Below are 23,442 nucleotides of genomic sequence, written 5' to 3' on the forward strand. Positions count from 1 at the left end.
ACTGTAATCGTATACCAATCAACTTGTATGCCCATTGCTTGAATGCACATGAAACTGAATAATCTGTACATTTTAGTAGTATCCAGGTAATTTTTATGTAAGAAGACTGAAGCCAGCACCGCAGGTCAAAGTCAAATGCAGAACAGCAATAATAAGGTTAGAGACTACTAGCGGGTTATGAGAAGAAAAAAATCCAGTAAGTTCGGTTTCAAAAGAAAACAATTAAAAGAAAAACATCATTAGCGTATGCCCCAGCAAACCCTAATGGCAACTGCCTAATACACAGCGTCTAAAATTTTGTGCTCCTGGGGCTCACAAAGTGAAAAATCTTTAAAGCTTTTTAAAAATAGGTCAAAGCTCTCATCTCCATATAACAGTGACAGAAGCAGGTATTAAACTGCTTGATTTAAAAAGAAAGGATTATCAGAACACTTACTTGCACACAGTTGTACAGAAAAATTCACCTCAAATACAGTTCAGCAAAGCCACGTTAGAGAGAGTAAAACACACAGATAAACCTGCTAAACAACACAGACAACTTGAAAATAAGTTATGCCCACCCCCCCAAAAAATCAATCAATAGGAGAGATCACATATTTAAAAGGTAAAAACAAGCAAAACCAAGAAGCTCCCTCACAAAAAACCTGTTTAGCTTACATGAAAAGAAAAGTGTCCCAGGATGTTCGGTGATACTTCATTTTAAAGACATACCGCAGCCTGACTGAGAGAAGACCAACCGACTTGCTCGAGTCCCACCTTGCAGAAGGTAAAACAAACGTGACCTAAGCACCGCGTGAGGGCTGGAGACGAATTTCAAACATGGGGAAGCCCTAAGTTCTGATCTGCACAGCAACAATCACAAACCAGCGCCATTTAATAACGTAGCGCCCTGGACCGGACATTTCACTTTTCTTGTGCACAGCACGCCCCCATCTCTACGGACGTTTTCACACGTGTAAAGATATAGGAGTTTAACTTCTAAGAGAGTCAGCTAAACAGGCTCTTTGGGCAATTAAGCACTTTGAAAATGTTACTCCATTGCCTTGCATTTTATATAAGCTCCCTTTGGACGTGTTGTGTATTACTCTATCAGTCAGATATCAGCGTGTTGTGTGCTACATTACACTTGAATGGCCTGGTTATCAGTCAAAGTCTTTGCGCTTAGATCCCATTTTTCTGTTGTTCTCTAATGCTGGGCTGCTTAAATGTTATCATCCAAAGCACAAATGTATTCACAGAAATAGGTCTAAAAGTGTTTGTTTCAATTATTCACAGTCCTGCAGCATTTTTGCAATGCAAGACTCATCAGCAGCAATGTATCTTGGCTACACTTAGGGAATGTTATGTTGATTTTAAGAAAATAAAACTGATTCTCAAGGTATTTCATTGTCCAAAATTGTACTGTCTATTAAAAAAGGAATGACTTATTTCTGCTGGAACATGAGGTTTCCAAATTGAAAAACTGAAACTGAAAACTAGCTCAGAATTATCTGATTAGTAGAAAGATGATCTCCTGAATCAAATTTTCACAAAGGTAACGTGCAGAGTCTATGCTTTTTTTCAGATACTGCAGTTCAGATCTTAGAAGTACATTAGTGCAAGTATTCATTGCAAGTTTTGTGTTAATGCAAAGGCTCGTGGAGATAGTTAACCTGCTCTGTCCTGTCATAATTCAGCCATCTGATAAACACTGCTGTTGAAGGAGGTCCCACAGAACCAACTTGAATATGCTGGGCATTTTATTGAAAACAAGCTTTTTCCACCACACACCCCTCTTGGGTCTCCATCTTCTAAAAATGCTCAGTGCCCTCCTTTGAATGCACAGTGTGAAAAAAAAAAAAGCTTAACAACTTTATCCAAAACATATGCTGCTCACTATGATGAGGAGATTCAAAATGCCAGAATAGGGACGTAACTTCTCACCACTGGAGCACCTCCTCTCCCTCTCTGAATTCTTCAGGAAAAAACAAAACAAAACACAGGTGCCACAGCTGAGATGCATTCATCTGGAGGTATTCATATACTGCAGAACTCATTAACATCACAGGGAGATTCTTCAATAGTAGCACTGTTCCACTTCAGAAATAACATTTCTGGGCAGTATTTATACTATGTTAAACTTAGATCCCCCGAGCAATGCGTTGAAGGTAATCACCAGTACATCTGTTTCTGTCATCTTTAAATTCATAGCCTAATTCAATTGCAAATAATTAGCTATTTATCACCATGAAGTTCACATTATAAAATTGGAAAGAGCCAACATGATCCTAACCATTTAACAAAAGATGCAGGCCTTAAAAGGAGGAAAGGGGAGAAAAACAAAATAAACCCTAGCAATGAATCCCCCAGTAAAGCAAATAAAATCAGTTCTGCTTGTCCATCACACCACTGCACAACCCGAATCCCTGCATTTTTGCACAAACTTACAGAATATATCACTACACATAGCAGTAAAGTCCATCTATCATTTATACAGCCTGAAGAGGAGAATTATTTAGTCAAAACAACATGAGTACGCAGTGCTTGTAATGCTCTTGTGACCTCAGTTTCTAACACCTACTTTGGAACATTACTATAACTCAAGAACTTTTTTCACTTGCAAGGACATCTTAATTATCCCACCCGTGACATGAATGTTTTTGGAAGATAAAGTCTGTAATTAATTTGATGCCAAACAATATGTTTACTGTCCCTGAAGGTCATTCTCATATAAAGACATAAGGACACTTAACTTTGGGAGATGTGTATTGTAACTGCCGTCAAACATTAACTAAGTGGTCATTCATTATCTATAGCAGCAGCAAACTAGAGTATGAAGATATTCCAAGCACTATAAAATGGTTGTGTCAAAATAAACCTCTACTGAGTCTTCCAAAAATTAAGTGCAACTAGAGACATTATGTTTGACGCATTGTAACAGGATTTGTTAGAAATTCCACTTACTCACCAGTAGTCAGTCGGTAGTGGGAGAATTTGCTCAAGACAGTCAAACAAGATTGTTTCTATACTATAAAAATCTGTCCTTGCTGATTGCCTTTGTCAGGGGAAATGAAATTTTAAAACTGTTTTTCAAGATTTCGCACACATAGCTGTAAGGACTCCTTGCCTCATTTAGCACTGAATTTATGCTATAAATTTGCACACACCAGTTTGACTCAGAAATCTGGAATGTGCAAACAGGTTGGGGGGCAATGAAATAACAAGGGATTTCATTAGCCATGAAGGGGCAGCTTAGCACTCCAGGGCAGTGCAGGCCTGCTGCTTTTTTCTGCTTGCTTTTTCTCCTGGACACTTCAGATCCTGGATATTTCAGACTGCATCTCCAAATCCATGAAGCAGTGAGTCTTGGACTCATGTTCCCATCATTATTCTGTTTTTCAACAGGCAACCTGAAACAGACTTGCCCTAACTTTGACTTACACTCTGCTTACAGCCAGAGGTGCATGGAGAGAGCGGAGGGCAAGGAAAAGCAGCTAATAAAATCGAGGAGGGATAAAACAGTCTTGATCAGTAATGCACACTCTTCTCCTCCTAGGCTCACAGCACACACTCTCCCACATACAGGGGGACAGGTAACAACTGAGAACGCACTCTTCACTCAAAGTGTCACACGATACAGGAAGTCCTTGTGAAGAAAAAGCATATGGAAGAACCCACCACATCACAAACAAGAGCGAAACAAGAAAAAGAAAATATGCTCAGAACAGAAAAACAGAAAAGATGGGAACGATGAATATTCAAATGAGTGGGGGAAAAATACGGAAAGGAGAATAGCGAGATTTTAGGGAGGAAAAGAAATAAGAAATCAGAAGTGCCAGAAACAAAGAACATAAGAACTGGAGAAGGAAGAGCGGTCTGGAGACATTCATGTGCAGGTGTAGGCATTAGCATCGTTATGAACCAGCCAGCAAGAGAGCTCTGTTGGCACACCACAYGCCATAAAAAGAAGACATTCTGTACTTGTGCCCCTCATGCAAAGTTGGTTGATTCTTGGTCTTTTTTGCTTGAAAAACTCATATATGGCAATGTTTCAGAAACTGCAATAGCTTGTTCATGTTGAAACATGGACTATTTGCTGTTTTTCCATTCAGAATAGATTAGATTTCAAATTCCCCCACTTCGTTACCAAAAGCATTTTGATCAGCTGGAAACACTTTTCAATCCATCTTGCCAACATTTGACCTATGCTAGTTTCCTCTGGAAGGTGAAACCAGTCTGGATCAGGCATGGATAAGCAATTCTCCACTGAAAGCATGTCAAATAGACACGCAGCCTTCTGCAAGTTAAAAAGCAGCAAATGTGATCCTTGGGAATGGACATGTAGTCAGAGCTGCTCATATGGAAGCAAATAACACGAATCTAAGTCGCTCTGCAGTTTCTTTTGGAGAAGAGCGGACAGAACACACATGCTATCCATTTTCTGAAATAATATTGGAGAGTGCTGTTTATATGCTGTCTATAGACCCTCTAATTTAAAGAGTGCAGCATATTAAAGTAATTGAAAAAGGCATTTGTTCCTGCAGCACAAAATGAAGAGTCTGATTACTAGACAAAATAATTGATGCACTGTTACACTATACACATTTGCCTGAATACTATGCTGTAATCAGCTATTATATAAGAGAAGACTTAAGTTAATCTCAGCCCAGAAACATGAAGCCCTGTTCCTTCCCTGCTGCCAGCCATGAGCTGGTTTGTGGATGGGCTCTCCCCTTGGTATGTGGCAGGGAAGGCAGAGACCTGCCACTACGGCTGGCTGACGTCTTGTGGCACCACCGCAGCATTAGCTGTACCATCCCACGGAGAGAAGTATACCTGTAGCTGCTAAAGCCCTTCTTCACCTTCTCCCCATCCCTCACCTTCACCATCCCTCCACATTTTCTTTTGTTTTTTTTAAACAGGTCATCACAAGTCCAGCTCTGACGTGTCTTTAATTTCCCAAATGATCTGCTGACTTACTTGTGGTTTAACGGGAATGAAAGCTTCCCGCAGACTGGTTACACCCACCAGAGACTACAGATGCCTTGTTGCAGCAGAAGGAAGCGAATCGGCGCTGAAGGCATTTTTCCCAGCACCACCACTCTCCATCCTCTGTGTGAACTCGCTGACAACATTTTCCCCTTATCTTCTTCTATAGTCTCAAGTAAAATGAAAAGGTTAAACTTGAAGGCTAGCACACGACCTTTGGGTTAGATATCCACTTCTTTAAAAAGCCCCACATACAGCAAAATATTTTTAAAATCACAGAAACAGGAAGGGTTAAGGGCTAAATTTGCTACCTGAGGTGAATTGTGCACAAAGTCTAATACCGCTTCCCAGAGAAATACTTCGTAAGATGCTTCCCAAACTCACTACTGTAAGCCACCTCTGGAACCAAAAATTTGTTCCAGTACCCAACAACATGTCGCAGGTGCAAATCTACACACTTTGAAACACCATACTCTCTTACTTTGTTCTTCATACAATAATATAGAGGTACTAAAACTGGAACAGGTAAATATTTTCAGCTTTATTTTTTCAACTTCAGTACTTTCAACTTCAGCATCTGCCTGCTCAATCCTCTTTCACATACCCACATTTCTTTTTCTTGCCCAAACGGAGGATATCTGGACCTACAAGCAGATGGCTAGAAGTGCAGTATTGCTGTGAAACCCTCTAATTAAATATCCTGCTGTGAATCAAATCCACTGGGATCATACAATACCACTCAATTTTACTCACAGTAAGAGCCACAGGTAAAGTTTCAGATGAAAGAAGAGTGTTACTAAATATTCAGTTTATAAATATAAACATATTTTATAAATATAAATACTCAGTTTATAAATGTCCACCAGATGATGGACTGGCTCGCACACTCCATGTACAGTCACCCCTGGCTCACCAGTGCTTGTTGCTCCACGTTGAAGCCTACTGAATGGAGCAACTTTTAGAGCAGTTTATATGTTTTTGCAAATCATCAGCTTTTAGGCTTTCAGTTTTCTACAGTTAATCCAGAGGTATAGGGTCAAAATGTATGAGCCTTAGTTTTGCATTAACACYATAAACCATCAAAACAACTCGTTAGCTATGATTCATCTATTTGTGCAGAAACAAGTAAATGTCAGTGCTGTCAAGAAAGGGAAAAGCTTATGATTAAGCTCTGGCTATATTCAGTCCTCATAATATCCACTTTGAGATAGCATTCAAATGCATTTTTAAAAGATTCAGCACTTGATTTTCCATCCACCTCATTCAGACAGTATTGCACAGTATTAACACAGAAGAACATTTATGCAGAAACACATACCTTTACATTCAATATCGYTGTAAGAACGTTTTGTAATTAATTATAAAGCAGAAAAATGTTTCAAAACAAAATGGTAAAGGATAATTGGAATAAGCATACAAAACAATTCCGTTTAGACAAATATAGACACCAAGCCCAAGGATATTCTACGTTCAAAGGAAAACGCATGCATAGTTCTCTGTTGTCTTATCTGAATGCTTCAAGCATTGAAAGTCTTTACCTTTTTGCTGCATGAATTTTTGATCTCCTCTCAAAGAGAAACAGGGAAACCACCCAGTTTTACAGCATGTACTGAATAACTAAGCAATCCATATCATGACCCCACTAGGAGAACCTCCAAATATGTCCTGTCCATCAATAAAGACCACGGAGGGAACCTCTAACCAAGAATCATGTTAGGATGCTCAMTTTACATCAGGGTCACCTTTATTTGTCCAAGTGTCAGTAAGGATAAAGCAGTAGAGCAGGTAGGGCCCACTACACAGATCATCTTCCGGTCTCATGGGGAAAGGCTCTCAAATGAGGAAAGAGCTCTGAAATTAATGCAATCTGAGTTAATAACAACAATAATAAAAATGAATACAGTACTTGCAATCATTTCAAGACTATTACACCCTTGGGTATTTTGAGTGTGGAATTAAGTCATTTATTTAAGGTATCATGTAACAGCTCTAGAACCAATAAGCACAGATATTTTATTTATTTTCTGATACACCAATGTGTTTTGCATGTAGATCTCTAGCGTCCTACCATGTCATGAGTGCAGAACAACAGCAAGTAGTAATCATCTTAACCCTAATTAATTTACTGCCAAATGAGCACTGCACCTAGAAGGAAATAAACTGTAATTTTTTCCTGGAAGACCACATTACACATATGGGACAAATTGTTACCTTATCTGATTTGTATCTATTATCTAACCATGCAGAGTCTTACTATAAAGGAACCCAAAATAAYTCTAAAAATATCCAATTGCTTTTGCACATAAATACTGTGTCTTTCTCTTTGGAGAAAATCCTTCTGAGAKAAATAGCCAAGTTGCTTAAGGCTTGTTTTTGTTACATCTCACATGGACAGGCCTCAAACACTCATTGCTGTTTAATCAATTTTTAGATCTCCTTTCTCAAAATATCTACAAGCTCAACCAAGTTCTGTTGCTGGTCCTTTGATATGTTGGTATTTTCCTTGTGTTACTTCATATAACAGAACAAAGTCTGACATTAGTGCTGAATCTCATAAATCATCAATTTAACAGTTCTGTTTCCCCCACAAACGCATTTCCTTGAGGAGAAAAAATACAGGCTGTATGAAAGTCCCCATTTTAGCTTAAAATCTTCTCATACTGTCCTTACTGTTTTCATAAAGTAATGGCAGGATTACGCTCTGCTTCTGAGGCACAGAAGGAGTGACTTCTATTTATATGCTAGCTGTTTTGGTTTTTTTTTTAATTTAAAAAAAACATATAAAGAGTCAAAATCAAAAATGAAATAAAATGAGAATTCAATATTAACTCAATAGTATTGACTCTGGAACAAAAGAATGATGATAACGTGCTTGACATGTACAATCCTTATTGTTTTTCTTCACCTCTTCAAAATACTTTACTAAGGAAATGGCCAATACTGTAATACAAAGACCAGCATACAGAACATAAAAATCTAAAAATAGCTTTCCAATAATATCCAGTGATTCAGCATGTTAGAAGAAATTACACAGATTTCACAAATATCAGTGCTTGTCACGTTGCAAGAAATTTCACTATTAATTTCTTAGAACACTAATTACTGTTTTTATAATGGCCAAATCAAGCCAGCATAGGTATCTCTCTCTAAAGAGAATCAAGCTATCTTATCTATGTATTGTGCCTATTAACTGAATAATGAAAGTTAATTCTTAGGTGGGGGAAATTTGGTACTTGCACGATATAATTTCTGTAGTAACAAGGGTTTATGCACTGCATCTAATAGGCGTGCACATGGATGCCAAATACTAAGAGAGCAACAGACCTATCTGTYTATCTAGTCTTAGGCAAAGGCTTTGCTCTTTCCTGCAGCAATGTCTTTAAGACAGCAGCAAAGAGAAGAACGTGGAAGTATGCAGTCCTCTAAAGAAATCTCTCCAACCGTTCCCATTGCTCTGGCCTATTATTTCAATTCGCGTATCAAGAATATGCCATTGAGCTTCTCTCCAACGGGATTTGCATATCCCCTATTAGTAGAAGAGTGATCATGGCAATGTATATTGAGATTTGTAAACACATCCCCATAGTCCTTACCTCAACATTTTGTGTCCTCTCTGAACTGTCAGCCTGTTTACAAATTCCTGCAGGAAAGACTTGACTATTGCTAGCCTCTCTACTTTTCCCTCAAGTACTGTGGAAAGGATTTCTGTGTGGTAAATATCAGCATGGAGAAATGCAAATCCTTCCATTTGTGCCACTGCTGTCCCCAGAGGGCGCATTGCATTGCTGCCCTTCATTTCCCTGAGGCCACCTGGTTTTAGGGTACAGAACAATTCAGAAAGGGGGAGAAGGAGGACAGGAATGAAGAAAAGCAGATTCCAGTCCTTTTTGACTGAAAAACAAGTCTACAGTCCTACTTTTGCTACAGACAGCCCAGGAAACCTCCCTTGCTCTCCCCCTGGAGAGGCACTTCAAAAGAGCCAGCATATATATGTTGACCCTAGGGTAATGAAGACACTTCTTGCATGCCAGCCTGTGTCATGGGTTTAAGTAGCCTGTTGGGTCTTGAGTTGCCCTTATCTCACCTGGGTGAATATAACCCGCACTAAATTAATTTTCTCAGAGAGAGAGAAAAAAGAGGATCAATATTTATTCCAGGATCAAAATGCTTTTCACTTAAAGAGCTCAGCAGTCAAGAAAAATGAGGAGCAATCATTTTGTTCCCACGACAAACAAAAGCTTCCTTGCCAGGAGACACGGTATATTGACAGTAGTCTGTAAGCAGAGTAGCTCGCATAGTAAGAGCATGGTATTTTGCTGCAGTGGATTTTTATTTGTTGACACTACTACTTTTGGCTTTTAAACAGCAATTAAAAAAATCAAAATATTTTACTTCACTATTTAATAATATCATTAAGATATTCACAATTCACAAGCACTTGAGAGAGATTTGGGGGGGGGGCAAAATATTAGCTTTATTTAACATGTCCTAATTTAAATATCCAGGCCACAAGTAATGACTAAGAACTCATCAACCAATTCAACATGCAAGGAACAGAATGGATGGGGTTTGGGGAGAGGGCTACTTTTACTTTATTTTATTGCAATTAATTTGGGAGCACACCGAGCTACCACCAAAAATGTCACACCTAATTAACTTCCCTAGATAGTCTTTCTATTAACCATGGCAGGTCAAATAATTAAGGAACTGAAGGTGCCTTGGTAATGAGACCCAACACAAGGACACTAATCTACAAGGACACCAGTGCCTCCTTCCCGTACTACCTCACAGGCTTAGTAAGAGATCCTTGAAGGGTCAAATCTTTATGTCATGGAGGGAGTAATCAAAATGGTTTCTATCTGAACTGTATTCACTCGGCTTCTAAGAAAACTTCCAGTTTTCACYCTGTCATATCCATTTGTCACTGGGGGCTTGAGTCTGTTTCAAAAGATGTCATAAGCCAGCCTTGTCACCACCTGCTAGGTTACACAGACCTCAAAGGTAACCTTGTTAGCGCCGAGTAAATACAGCTTGCATTAGCCACCCACAGATTTCTACATGTATGAACAGCTCTGGACCTGCGGTTCATAAAATGGCAGGAGCAAAGGGCAATAAATGGTTGATTAAAGACCAGCTCTCCACAGTTTGTCACACGTTTCAGAACATGCTTTAAACACCAGTGACAGCAGTGTTTCCTCAAAGATATTGAACACATCTATTTCTTTCCAATGGTCCTTAATCACACAAAATATAACCCTTTGTATAACATCGCACCCTGAGGGAGTATATTTCTTTCTTTTGGTTTTTGGGATTATTTCCGATTGTTACTTTAACTCGTTCTTCAGAAAAAYAGCATCTCTAAAAGTGGTCAGTGAAAATAAATAGCAACGTTGATGCAATGAACTTGCTCTTCAAGAAGCAAAGTGATTGAGGCTGAGCTTACTGTATCCTCTAAGTGCAAAGTAACGGCTAGGCCTGAAGATGATTTGATGTTATATTATTGGACACTAAAAAATGGATATTAATGTGGATTGAGAAGACAGTGAATACAAGATTTAAATATAACCCAAAGTACTATTTTATTTATTTTATTTTAACAGGGGTTATTATTATTTTTACAGAGTTTATTGAACCTCAGGAAAGCCCCTTAGCTGAAAATAGGTGGGGATTAAGAGCATACTTTAGAGAAGCATAATCTATGCTTCTTGCTCTGTTCTTATTCTTCCCTTAGTATTCATCTATGCTCACTGGGGATTTGGATTGTTTTTTTTCCCCCCACCATTCTGGAAACACAGCAATAGCTTCACACATGGAGAGGATGGTGCAAGCTCCTAGTAAATCTCCCAGCCCCCTAAATTCATTTAATATAAAATACTCAAATTGAGGATGTAACAGACACCCAAAGTGCTAAAAAAGTACGCTACATTTGATCTTTGCCAAGTGGTTAAGAAGCAATATGCAAGTCAGCAGACTTGAAGATTTCTTCATCTGACTCAGTGCGCACCTTGACACTGAATCATGGTAAGACTGTAGCAACAACTATGTAGATTTATCATTCAGATTCATTTCAGGAAGCTGAAGACAGACTACAGACGCCAAATAACTCACTCCAGGAATTCAGTGAGATAAAATTCTGCACACAGTGCAACTGTAGGAGCCATCCTATGCATTTTTTACCACTGCTGGTCTACAGATAATGTCTGCAGGACAGGAACTTGAGTAAGCTAATGATGACATGTCCAGCCTTCCAAAATATTCCAGTCTTGGTCTGATATTTCTCTATGATCAACTACAAAAAAAAAAAAAAAAAGGCAGCCCGCCCCACTCCTTCAAACACTTAAGCAATCTTCTGATGTTTGAATCATTATGGAGTTATTTCAGAACTTTCTCACCATGGATTAGAGGAATACAAATCTCCACTACTCTCAGACACATGTGGGAGTCTTACAAATTTCATGTATTTGCATGGGGTTTGAGAAGGGACAGAAAATATATCACAAAATTCTAAAAAGTTGAGAGATGTTTTAATAAATAACATGCTAAGGCCAGAACTGTATGCTGCTGCGCATCTTCTTAACACTTGCTGCGTTCACTACGATATTTTACATGCTAATTCCAAAACTAAATCTCAGTCTTTTTAAAGCATAATTTTTAATCACTCTGCTTTATCAATTTCTAGAATAAATTAATACACGAAACGTCCACACACAAAGAAAACTAAGATAATAGTGCTAAAGCTTTTTTGTGCCTTTTTGTGAAACTGCCTTTCAAAAAATCACCTGTGTGAGGACTAAAAATGTCTTTTCAAGTGAATGAGCAGTAACAAAAGATGTTTGAATAACTTGCATCCAAAAAAAAATCTTAAAAATAATTTACATTTTCAAGAATACTTTGTAAAAAAGCTTAGTAAACTTGATATTCTCCAGTTTGCATTTTCAAACATTAACTATAACCACTAATTATTTACAAGACCAGAACAGTAGGTCAGAGTAAAAGGCAATGTATTCTCACAAGGGAAATATCTAGCTAATATACTGAGGTTGATATTCTAAACTGCACAAGAAAGCCAGCCAACTACAAGGCAACTGTCTTTTAATAACAAGTATTCAGTGAATCAGTGTCAGCGAATCTACTGGATTTTAATGAGTTAAAATATTTTGTTAGTATAGCTTTGTTCTTTATTTTAATCACCTTTCCCTAAGGTGCCGAACAACATTTAAGCACGTGCTTAATTTGCTATTGAAGTCAACAGAACTTTCAGTGAACAGTAAAAGTTAAATGTGTGCTTAATGAGATTTGCTGAATCAAAATGCGTAAAAGCCTATGTGAGCAGATTTCGATCCCAAAGGCATTAGTCAAGTCCACCCTGAGCTTCCCAAAAGATAAAGGGCCTCCAAAATGAGAATGAAAATGTTATAATAATCATGACATGACTACTGCACATCAGTCTTTCTGAAATACTTGTACTGCAAAGTATGTACCAGACTTTACAGTCCTTTATAGTAGGAGGGGAAAAAAAATCCCTTGAATTTACCCTGAAACACTAATTGAAAGCTTTGTGGAATTTCATTTGGCATCTGTTTGGCATCGCAGTTAAGCGATGCCCTTTGACATGAGACAACTGTTGATTTGTCTCATATTTCTTTCAAACAGAAAATGTAGCACAATTAATATGTTTTAATTACGGAGGGCAGGACAGAATGGATGGATGGAGCTAAAATGCATGTTTAGCTATCTGTTCCTCTGTGAAAAAGAAGAAACTTAATCCAATATTAGTATCTCACTTCCTCAATCATTCAGACAGACTGCATAATCCTCTTCAAACCTGCATATAAACATCTGCATCACACTAGATGATACTCACTCTCAGATTAAATTAAATTATCTGCATGCCTCTAAGCCCCTTTTCATTACAAAAAAAACCCTACTATTTCTTTGTAGTGTGGAGGAGTTTAGTTTAACAAATAACTCAATGATCTTTGAATGTAACATACAAAATAGAACACTGCTCTTTATTAAAATATTTTGCATGACATTTAAATAGCTTAACAGAACATTTAATTGAATAACAACTAATAAATGTTTTCCTTGGCAGTAAGTACACCAAACAAAAAGATTTGACTCCAAGAGCAAAATTCTTCAGATTCCTCGCTTACTGTAAACGTATTGGTAAGTCAGATTTGAACGTTATCTCCTTCTTTTCTAGCTTATGTGGAAGATTTGGTTCTAACATCAAATGTGAGACAGACTTTTTTCTGTCCAGAAAAACTAACGACGTATTGGGAAAACATTTAGCAGTTTCTTTTAATGACATACTAGCATCAATACTTCATCTAGGATGCTGTCAAAATTGGCACCCAGAGTTTAAAGACAAAATCCTGAAAGTTTAAATTTTGAATGCACCAAAGGGCATTTAAACTGTCATTTCAATAGGGCAGTCATTAGCATGGAAAGAGTTAACCTTTCCTCCTCTTTCTAAAAGTAAAAAAGGCTAGGAACAGCTGTCACTCAGGTGATGAATACAAGCTGCCAGCCTTTTAAACAGCAGGTACAGCATTTGAGCTCAGAATTAATTAGCATTCAAAAAGCCTAAACACTGCTTGATAACTCTGCAAGATAATTTTTGCCCCTTCCTGCAAATTAATACTGCTATTAAGATGAGCAAGGACACAATGCATTTTGTAATTGTACCCTTTAAACAAAGTTTCACAAATGACAAAGTAGAGCTTCTAACCAAGAATGCACCAAGGAAAATAAAGCATTACTGCAAAAAACACACCAGAATTCATCTTTACAGTTTTTGCTGTGTATTTTCCACAGTATTTTGAACACACATATAATGTGAATTCCCAGGTAAATGCATGAAATGCTTTCTCCACATGAGCACAGACTTTTTAAAAGTTCAAGTTTCTAAATGTTTAAATAGTAACTATGTCTCAAAAGTCTTCAGACAACTTCCATACAAGAGCCCCTTTTAATATACACACGTATGCTGAAACTACGAGTCAGCAAGAGATTATCCTTTAAGCATCTTAAAAAACAAGGCCTCCACCAAACGCTGTTTCAGCACTGCATCAGTCATACCAACCTGGTGTGAGAAACCTTCTTCCCATTTATATCATTTGATTTAAATCACGAGCATATTTTAAAAGCCCCAAAATGATTGATGTCAGAATTTTAATGATGTTTAATAAGTGGCCATCTGTCAACAGTCAAGGGGTAAAAAAAAAGCAGCACATTATTCGTCCCCAAAAGATTAGAAATATTGATGCTAATTAAAAAGCACATTACCATTATCTCAAAGCRATGTCTAAACACTAATCAGCCTTCAAGTCCAGCAAAGGCAGGGGAGGGGGCTGGGCCTACAGACATGAGAATTTCCCCAAATGGGTCATTTGCGTTGATAATCTCTGCCTTGGTTTGTGATCTTGTACAGATCTGAACTTAGCAAATATTAGCTGCACGGAAACTCCTGAGTGCTCAGACAAGCATTTAAACCCTGACCTGAAGTATGAAAGAGTTATTTATTTTTAACCCATGTCTTCTGAAGAAACTTTTGGCACATTTTTACAATGAATTGTGAAAGAAGAGAAATACACTAAACGTGGCATTCCATCATTATTTATTTTTTCCATTTTCCATACACAGTCTTTCAAAACAAAGTGAGACTTGGCATTATGGTGCCTGGACACCTAATTAATTGCATCGGTCTAAACTGCAATATACTAAGTATTTTTAGTTGAGAAATGGATTGACGTCACATGTGTGTAAGGCACTTGCATGGCTGAGTTATGACTGAAGCCCGCACATGACTCAGTGCAACAAAATCCAGGCRTACAGTGCCTGCAGAAGCACTTTTCACTGCTGGGGCCTGGCTCAGGCCCGGGGCTACGGAGGAAGAAGCTACATAAAGGTAGGTAGCTCAGGCTGCTGCTAATGTTTGCCAAGCGCTCTGCCTTCAAAATTAATAGTCAGTTTATTACCTTTTAAAATGTGATTATTTATCGACATTTCCATAATTCATCGTGATCAGAATCTCTTTTGTGCAAACGCACCTCCAACGAATCGCAAAATACGTGCTTCACCACTGAACAGCAGCGGCCAGCAACCTGTAACATGCTTTATCCCATGGTACATAAAATGTTGCCAACATCCTGGGTTTTTATCACTCRCAGAGAGGCGAAACTATAGGACATTGGCAAACGCTTTCCTGCCCTTGGCATATGAGAGGTGTGTAAGCAAGGTGTGACTGATCCCACCTCCCGGACTTAGATATGGTCCCGGAAACCGTATCTCTAGACCTGGATACAGCACTATTGACTCTATGAGCCTGGTTCACCCGCTCACGGACCTTCGGAGGCCAACTGAGCAGCTTGGCGAGGCCAGCGGCAAGGGGCAGGGGGGGTGCAGAGCACGGCCGAGCTGCTGGGAGGGAGGCCCAGACCCTGGGCACAGGTGTGGTGGGAGCTCAGAGGAACGGCAACATGGCTGGGAACATCACATCGTGTGTAGGGAAACGTGGCAAGCTGAGAAGGGCCGCAGCAGTTGCTGCGGGGAAGCAGAGCCACCCGGACAAGCGAGGCCTGGGGCCACAAGTACCCATGCATAATTAAGACCAGTCATTTTTTCACAGTCTTTTTAACTGCAAACTTTTTCACCTGTAACTGCCACTATCAAATTACTGTCTCCCCAGCGCAAAGCCACCTCTAGTCTTCCTCCTCAGTCCAGAGAATCCATTCATCACTGTCAAGCAAAACATATTCCTATTTTTATGTGTCATTTTTAAGCCACCGCTTCCCACAGCCATGACCCCTGATCCTGATTTTCCCTCCTCCACTCCCTCACCGTACGCTCACAGCCCTCCACTATCTCCTCCCTAAGAAATATTAAAAAGCTTAAGAAAGATGTCCCTGGTTTTGATTACCCTCTTCCGATCGCGCTCCTTGATCTTCAGCATAAACACTTCAATCATTCTGGCATTTTCATTGACTCAAATTAAATGCAGAGCCAGTAATTATTTTGCAGTCCCCTTGCCCTTCCCTGCACAGGTCTCCTGGCTCGCACAATGACAAAGTATTACCTCTCAGATACTTCAGCGGCTTCAGATACGCTTTGGAGACAAACCTGACGCGCGGGGACTCTTCAGCGAGCCTCGTGGGGCTCACCCAGTACCAGTTATCGGCAATCACAGTGCTCTTCTGCTGAGCTCCAGTGCGCAAACCTGAGGTGAGCCACACAGCTATACAATTTCTCCACTGACCAGCAGGTTCCTCGGGGTGATTATGAGCGCTAGGTACAAGATCCCAGGTATTTTGCAGCCTGCTAAGCATAAATTCCGTGGAGTTGGCGCCAAAAGGGAAATTTGCAGCACTTTGGAGGTAAATTCAAGATGGAAAGTTTAAACAGATGTACAGAAATGAACAAATACCATCGGCATACAGTTTTACGTACACGATTCGCTTCAATATTCACTACATTTGTTTTAAACCGTTGCCACATTTTTGATTCTTTGTGCTTCACAGATTTGCCTCCTGACTCTGTGCAATGACTACATTTTATAGTTTTCAAGAAGAAGCGGAGTGTATTAAACGCTGGATAATTGTAAGTTGGGGCATATGGCACTAAGGAGACTGTAGGAGTTAGTGGGAAGAAGGGGGGTTCGTTTTGATTTTTTCAAGAGTCCGGATATGACTAAAGCTTTTTCCAGCGGGCAAAGAAAAATATCCCTTTTTTCTCCACAATTTGAAAAGTTGCTTGCTTTTTGGGGGGAGGAGGGAAGGGGAGAGAAGAGAAGGAAAAGAAGGAAGGATAGCATTTATTATAATTTACACAAATAATAATAAACCTCCCTTTTGCTCCTCTTTTTCTATCTTAATACTTGCTCAAACAACTCATGTTACACCAAGGTTTCTGCAAAAAAAGAGGAGAAATGAGCTAGCTGATGTGCAAACATGTCAGCCTTCATAGCTCACATGCATTGAAATGACAGCACAGTTCGTTCATCTCAAAGGTATTGCTTCAAGCTGATTGCTGACTCAAGACAACAACACAACTCTGGTCACAGCGAGTTTCTGAGTATTTTCTCTGCAGCTGCAGGGTACAGAGGGTTTTCTGTTTGTTTTGCTTTTCCCCCCCTTTTTCATATGAAACCTCAGACTCTGAAGTGCAGTCTGGCAGCGCCAGGCCGAGTTCCCTGCCAGTTTCCTAGGGCGCAGGCCCACTAACAACACAAAGGCCTGACTATCTCCTGGCCCACTAAATACGCAAAATTTTGCACCGGGATCTTCCGTCAAACATGAGTTTTTATCGCTTGGTTGCAGCTACTCCTCCCCACCGACCGGGGCTCACCCGTAAGAAGCCTGCTGGCGACAGGCTAGGCCCCGCGCGCCCCGTGACAAACCCCGAGGCGTGCCGCGGCTCAGGGCGCCCAGGCTGCCGAGAGCGCCGCGGAGGCAGAYCAGAAAGGTCGCGCTTGCACACCAAGACGCTCAGGGAAGGCGAGGACGGGAGAGACCGAAGGCGGTCAGGGAAGCCCGGACGCAGGAATTTCATTCTGGGCGCGTAAGCAGCACAGAGCGTTCCCGGGACTTGTATTCCTGAGCGCCTCACCTGCCAGGCCGAGCTATCRGGCCTGTGATTACCGCTGTCACGCTGGAAAGCTGCCCCAGGCCATGCTTGCTTCATATTCAGCAATTTTAAACAGCTTTTTCCTAAGCTTTACAGGCTAGCATCGTATAACTCACTCTCTAGGACCTGGCCTTTCTTTTCCCCTCTGCTTTTCTGTCCCTGGTTCCATTTTACACTTGTTTACTTTGCCCAAAATATCGAAAGGAAGCTCATGAGGCAGCGAACCTGTGCAAAYGCTTCTGTCAGGTGTGAAGTGTCAGAGTCTTCCCTTGCTTTCTCAGAAGGAATAAAGGAAATAATCTCGACGAGAGCTGTCTGTTCTCCCACTTACTCGTTTGTGCCACACGCCTGGTAAGACTCCAGGCCTCGCCTCCTGCCCCCCTAGGCTACATTTAACGTGCAGTCTGGAGGCAAGGAAGGAAGGCAACAGAAACTGGTGAGCTTTCCAGCATCCTGCAGGACCTGCACGGAGCTCTTCTGCAAGCTGCTATTACGCTGCATGACAGCTTGCCTCCACTTTCCCAGGGAGAGGGCTTCGTTTCCATCTCATTGACAGGGAAACGAAAAGTGCACTTAAATTCACCACATGGACAATTGACACCTTGGGAGAGTCATTTCTTCCAGTTATCCTGGATTTTAAACCCGTTCCCACGCTGCTCTCGGGGCTTCTCTGAACTCTGGCAGTGCTCTGTAAAGCCGGTGGCTACAGTTCACTTACTGCCTATACACAGACACACACACACACACACTCTCTCTCTCGCGTACAGAGAGTGAAACCATGTAAATAAGTATTATGGGTACTTTGAAAAGGAGTAGTTTATCTATTCTGTCCTTGGACCTATTAGATGGTGAAGCAGAACGACACAGMTAGTACAGCAACAACCTGTTGGCGCACATACAGCATCATTTGAAATCCTTCAGGACTTAGCATCTTGTAAAACCTAAATTAAGAAGAATTATAAAATCTATTTATCTTTCATTATTTTTTAAATAATGCTATTATTTGCATTATATCATTTAGAATTATTTAGTGGCATAATCAGTTGAGACATCTGAAGCATATACAATTTCACCTTGGGGCTTTCTGCCAAAATGCTGGTGTGGCAAAACCGCCAAAGGAAATTTACAGTTAAGTAAATACTGCTGCAGGCACTTCAAAAAATCCATACACACAAGTCTATTAATATTAAGTTTCTTATATACAAAAATTCTAAATGAACAGGAGGCATTCATTAATAACATGCAGTAATGGACAAAGATTTCTCCTCATRGGCTCTATACATCCTCAAATAATAGCAAGACAAATACTTTTTCTTTTGTGAACATTTGGGTATTTCCCCTCTTTGTGACGAAACACTTGGACCTAACTTTTGTTATGAGTATATTAATGATTGTACAATGCATACATGCAATGAAATAGGAATTTATTTTATGCTCCCTTTCATATGTTCACAGCAATATAAATTTAGATTTATTATATAATTACTAAATAAACTTAAGGCACATTTGTCTGTGGAAAGCATACAGGGAACACCCAGATTACTGAATGGATATTAGTTGTTTGGCTAAGCGGAATTAGGCCACAGGCACTCTACACACCTAGCAATTAGGTGAGGTCCTGAGGACTTAAGAAAAGGGCACCTGAACAGATTTCCCCACCTGCTTCCAGAATGGCTGGTCAATCAGCCCACTGCCAGTTAAACAAATTAAAAAAAAAAAGTTTTAACTGACATTAGCTACTAGCTGTTCAAAGAGAAAACAAAATGAGCAAACCTACATAACTTCCCTTCTTGTCCAAGCAGAGAAACCAGCACGCACTGTCTTTTTCCAGGTACAAACACATGTCTCTGAACAGTAACCCTGTTTCTCCTAATTAATTGGTTTTATGTGCTTATATGCCAGTAACTTTAGTTGAATTTAGAAACCTGTTTAATTCTTTTTTTTAACTGAATACAGAAGTAAAAGCACTTAAAGACACCTTACAAGTGAACCAGATCTCCTGCAGAAAGATAATAGCCTAAAGAATAAGCAGAATTGCACAAGCTCCTTTGCACAAGCATAGACTTGGGCTTTCCAAGGCCTCTGGTGATCTAAACAAGTCTACTGGGTCTACGTGGTATGTAAACAAATTAACATTTTTTTAAAACCTCAGTCTACAAAACCTTTCTGTTCAAACCCAGATGAGCTGCACTGGCAGCTGTTGAAGTGGTGACACTCCCATTCTACACTGGAGCTAAGGAGTGGTTTCTTTTAGGACAAAAACCCACCCCCTGAACACTGCTAAAAACAGCCTCAATTTGTTAAATATATTATGAACTGCGAAGAACATGCACAATGGCATTCTTCCTCTTCATCCTGTAGCAAGGCACGATCAAGTTGCAGATGATAAACTGAGTCAAGAATAACACAAATCAGTCTACTTCCCAGTAAGCGAACAAGTTACGCACATAACCCATTTCCTAGCTATTCCTAGCACACTGTACAAGCATTTTAAGATGTGTCTCACAGGGCAGTTCTTCTAATACCTTTAATTAAAACACTACCAGAAGTTATAATGAAAAAGGATTAATTTTTTTTTAATAGACTAAAACCTCAAGCTCCTGTTATTTTACATTCTGTTAAAAAGGAAATGAACAACGAAGCCACATTTGGGGATTTAAGATAATCTCAAGATTTTAAGTTGAAGGGCAGGAAAGGGGCTTCCTTTTTAAATTTGCTTTTAACAGATACAAGCCTTGTATTTCTTTATTATTACAAAGACTCTCGTTAAAAATTTCACCCTTCTAATCTCTCTCAACATTTGGGCACAAGCTGCTCTTCCCCAACACAAGTGACAAATGGAGGCCCCTGCTGACTAAAAGGAAGCCAGTTAATAATTGTCTTTATTGGCATTCCTGGCAGTCATTTCACACCCTCCGGATTTTGCTCTGAACGCAAAATCTTTCCTATCGTCCTGTTTTTTGTGGTGTGCAGCGTACTAGTGTGGGTCCACTTAGAAAAAGAAGCAAACAGAGCAAAGGGCCATCTCTCGGCAAGAGACTGAACTTGGCCTGTTTGGATTTTTTTTTTGATTAAGTAAACTGGAAAGCCAAACTGAAATCCCAGCACGGAGCAGCACGTTGATGCCAACAGGAGCATCATCAACATCAGTAGATCTATACATTAAAAATCTGGTACCTAAGAAACTGAAACAGAGGGCAGAAGTAGCAGATTGTCTTCTACGATGACAGAACAACACCATATATACTGTAGTCTGCTGTAGTGTTCCATAAAGCATCTGCCAACAGCAGAGACAAACCCTGAGCTCAATTCCCGACGCCTGATCAGGGTGCTGTAACTGTTACAGCTTCGTGTGCCCCTGCTCCTTCACAGCCTTGCCTCTTCCGTCCTCCTCCCCTTGAGCTCCAGCCCATCGCTCTGGCAAAACGCAGCTGTAAAACTTTAGCACGTCTACCGAGCATGAGACAACAGGCGTTTTCAGTGCCTCGTAACTCTGAAGAACCTAGGTAGATTTTTTACAAGGAAAACCACAAAAACATAAGCCCTTAATAATTTTCAAATCCTTGCCCAAAGAATGAGCTCTGCTTCCCAATAAAACAGAAAGTTTGGGGAGCGTTTTCATATGGACAAAAGAGCATTCTTCTTTACTCTTGTTCTCATAAATGGCCTGACTGTTTTCAGATGAACTTTTCAGGGAAGAAAAGAAAAAAAAAAAAAGGCATGCTGGAGCACACAACAGGCATAAAAAAAATCTCAATCCAAACAGGAGAAACACAAAGAAGTTATGAGCAGCTGAGAACAGGATTTCAAAATGAAAAGTAATAAACAATGTAAGGCAAAAAAGCTACCTGCTCCACCCACAATTCTTTATGTTACTAGAGTACTTGGAGGCCTGAACTAACACACGGTTGCACGCCAGGAGCTGTGAAACACTAAAGTCCCTGCTCTGAAAAGAAATATATTATCATGTATTAAAATTATACCCCAATAATACTGTAGCACAATTCCAATGAGAGTCTAAGTGTAACTGTGCCATAAAAAGAACTATGTTCCACTTGCAAAAAAAAAAAAACCAACTGGCTTGAGATCCAGCAGACTGGAACAAATGTGGGATCTAACTAAAACATGGTATCAGACTGAATATCAATTCAATCCCACTGCCAATATATTTTGCACAATCATTCCATCAGGTCGTATCGACCAGGAAAAGGATGCATATGTGTGCAAGCCTGTATTATACACACACCTCTTCAGGAGAGAATACCTATGCAGGATGGATGGCTACAGACAGTATTTCTAATGGCCTTTTTAATTGGCACTATGATGATTAATTGGCGCCTTCACAAAACTCCAGGCATTCTCATTACCAACCAGCATGATGTCCAGGCACACTGTGTGGGTGACCATTATTACTAAATAGTCACCAGATCATGAGACACAGATAAGATAAATTTCATACAAGTCTATGAACCCCAGAAATTGAAGCCTACTACTGAGAGAGCAAGAAAATGCCATTTCTTACTTAATATGTTATTTCAGCAGTGCCCCTATGCGCAAAGAAAACAGAAAAGGCCTTACCAAAAGAAGATATTAGAAAGAATAGGCTACATATGTAACAAAGATTAAATAATCTATACAGTATTTCTTGCCGTTGCAAGAAGGCTATTCTAGTTATCCCCATAGACAAGAACAGGAGTTGGCCAGGCTAATTTGATATCACATATCAGCAGTTGTTGGGAAAAGAGCAGATATTGATAGCAGCTGCCATTGACAAAAATACTGTAATGACCTAACTGCTGCTGCTTTTTGCTGACATAAACGACTGACATGCTTCTTTTTGCACAAGACTCAACCATCACTCCCTTCAATCAATTTTATGGGAGGAAAAAAAAATCAGTCTGCTTAACCCATCACTGACAACTTTATAACTCTTACTTGAGCAGCTGAGACAACCACAGAAATGAGATGTGCAGAATGAGACAAGAAGAGACAACACGAAGACCTTGCGTATTTCCGCATTTGCTGTATTGCTGATTTTTAGGTTTAGGAGTAAGACGCATTAGCAGTTTTAGTTATAAGGTATATGATTATACAGTCTCTCTCATTCCACAGGACCTCAAGTTCCTTTTCAAAGTGTAAAGTTTCCCCTGTGATGTAAAAGCAAAGTCCAGCTGATACATGATACAAGGTAGAGAACATCTGGTACCTGCTTCCCACCCCTCAAAGTCAGGCAATGAGTGGGTAGCAGGCTTGGCTCTCAGCGGTCTTCCTTCATCTGTCTCCCTACCATTTCTCCTGACCAATAAACATCCCTCAGCCCCCAGCTAACCTCACCACAGTCTGAATAAAATGTACAGTGCTATCTTCTACACTCATCAGTAACCATCGGTACTCACCAAAGCTTATCGCAGATTACAGAATCTCAGTATATCCATTTACTGGTTAAGGACATTACTGCCTGTTTGCTGTCTCAAGGACTTTCAATACTGTTACTTGAATGATTTAATGTATTGCACATACACAAACATTTTCAAGTTTGCAGTTTTCTACATTCCATAATAATTATCTTTGTAGTAACAGTGTACCCAAAATACTGATACTTGCATCACCTGTGTGCCACATATGTAACATTGAGAGCTAACAATCAAGGGCATGTTCACCCAGATTAAATTGGCAAGACCACATATAAGCCCATGAATGTGTCCAGTACACTACGAAGAAACATTTAGCTATTTTAAATTATTCTGTAAATAATCTTGGATAACATTAACACCATCTTAAATTCTATGAATGATTTAGGATTTTGTTGCGCACTGACAAAGGACTCAGATTCTCATTAGAATTATG

The 23,442-nt window shown here is 39.8% G+C and overlaps 1 protein-coding gene and 1 pseudogene across 1 annotated transcript in view; both read right to left on the reverse strand.

Moving 5' to 3' along the window:
- The window catches only part of MACROD2 (MACRO domain containing 2), a 900,884-nt gene that overhangs the window by 464,102 nt on the left and 413,340 nt on the right, over window positions 1-23,442 (reverse strand). The window lies entirely within an intron of this gene.
- On the reverse strand, window positions 10,765-10,924 carry LOC112961104 (annotated as a pseudogene).

Source organism: Apteryx rowi, unplaced genomic scaffold (genome assembly GCF_003343035.1).
Source record: "Apteryx rowi isolate R43461 unplaced genomic scaffold, aptRow1 scaffold_128, whole genome shotgun sequence".
Classification (NCBI taxonomy): Eukaryota; Metazoa; Chordata; class Aves; order Apterygiformes; family Apterygidae; genus Apteryx; species Apteryx rowi.